The 1,490-nt window shown below is 33.2% G+C and overlaps 1 long non-coding RNA gene across 1 annotated transcript; it reads left to right on the top strand.

The window, feature by feature from the left end:
• The first annotated feature begins 219 nt into the window (after positions 1 to 219).
• LOC108851493 (uncharacterized) lies at positions 220 to 1,205 on the top strand. The gene is made up of 2 exons (XR_001949323.2): positions 220 to 530; positions 651 to 1,205. It is a non-coding gene; the product is annotated as an uncharacterized LOC108851493 (long non-coding RNA).
• Positions 1,206 to 1,490: the final 285 nt, after the last annotated feature.

Here is a 1,490-nt window from a genome sequence, read left to right as displayed (position 1 = left end):
AATACAAATCTAAGACCAAATACCATTTTTTACTCAAAACACTCTATCATAAATATCAATCTTAAAATTTTAGTCAATTACTTTATTTTTGTTCACAGTTTATACTACTTTAAATTAAAATAAAATTATATTTTCTAATTTTATTCTCAGTTTTAAAAATTTAAAACTTAAAATTTGAATTATAAACTACAAAATATAAATTTTGAATAAACCACAACTTAAAAAATTATCAAAATAGTGAAAGACATGATAAAAGAAAAAAGAAAAAAAAAATTAAGTTACCATTTTGCGCAAAAACACACACTCTCATCCGGTCTCAAAATAGAATAAATCACGAAATAGAATATAGCTATTAAAAAGAAAAACAAAATTTCTGACCAATCAAAAACAAATACAAGGATAACCTTTAGAGCTGTTGGATTAACCTAAATCTAAGGGTACAGATTTGTTCCTTTTATTTTATTGTTTTTTCCTCTCTCTCTCTCTCGACACCGACAGATCTTCTTCTTCATTCTTCTCTTTTTTTTTGGGTATGAATCTGCTCCTCTTCTCTTCATCTTCTTCTTTTTCCTTCACTCTCATTTCTCTCATCTCTCCCATTACTTCCGGATTGAAATTTCACTGATTTTCACTCATGTTATATTTTTCAGATTTGGTCAACAGACAACATGTGAAGATGATAATGGAGATGACGAAGACTCGCCGGTGAAGAAGACTCGTGCGAACGCTGGAGGCTCACCGGAGATGAAGCGCATGAGGCTCACCGGAGAGGAACCACGAGTCTCTTTATCTCTCTGTTTTGATTTTGATTTTGAGTGTGATTTTGATTTTGAGTGTAAAAGAATGTAGACGAGGCAGAAGAAAAGACGATGTTCGGTGGTGGTGCTTAAGGAAGATTGGTGGTTCTTTTGTTGAGAAGGAGCTCGATGGTGAAGAGGTAGCAGAAGAAGCGTGACAGAGGAGGAGACAGAAGAAGCTTTCCGGGGCTGGTGGTGGAGGAGCTGGCGGTGACCATGACGGGAGGAGGAGAGAGCGGCGGCTTAGGGTTAGGAGTTAGGATAGGTTTTCGGTTTAATAGGTTTTTGGTTTAGTATGTTTTGGTTTTATTTAATTTTATTTTAATCTGGTTTGGCTTTGTAAACCGGATTATATCTGTAAACAATTTCTATTTTAGAAATAAAATTTATTATATTTTTTATTATAAATCAATTTTTATTTATTTTATTTTAATTTAAATTATTAGTAATATTAACTATATAACAGCAAACCAGAAATACTGTTATCATATCTCATAGATACAACAGCGTGCATAAAACTGCTATTATAAATGGTATACCTATTATAGCTGGGGCAGACATAGCGGTTCATAATACGCTATCCAAGACATATGATAGCAGTTTTTCCGTGCTAAGAAAAGAGATATTTTTTGTAGTGGTAGTACTAGCGAACCTCAGCCTGCGGTTAGGTTAGAAGAACCAATTAGAACGGAT

The sequence above is a fragment of the Raphanus sativus genome, chromosome 4 (assembly GCF_000801105.2).
Source record: "Raphanus sativus cultivar WK10039 chromosome 4, ASM80110v3, whole genome shotgun sequence".
Taxonomy (NCBI): Eukaryota; Viridiplantae; Streptophyta; class Magnoliopsida; order Brassicales; family Brassicaceae; genus Raphanus; species Raphanus sativus.
The sequence above is the reverse complement of the archived record's forward strand: the minus strand, read 5'-3'. Positions and strand labels throughout refer to the sequence as shown.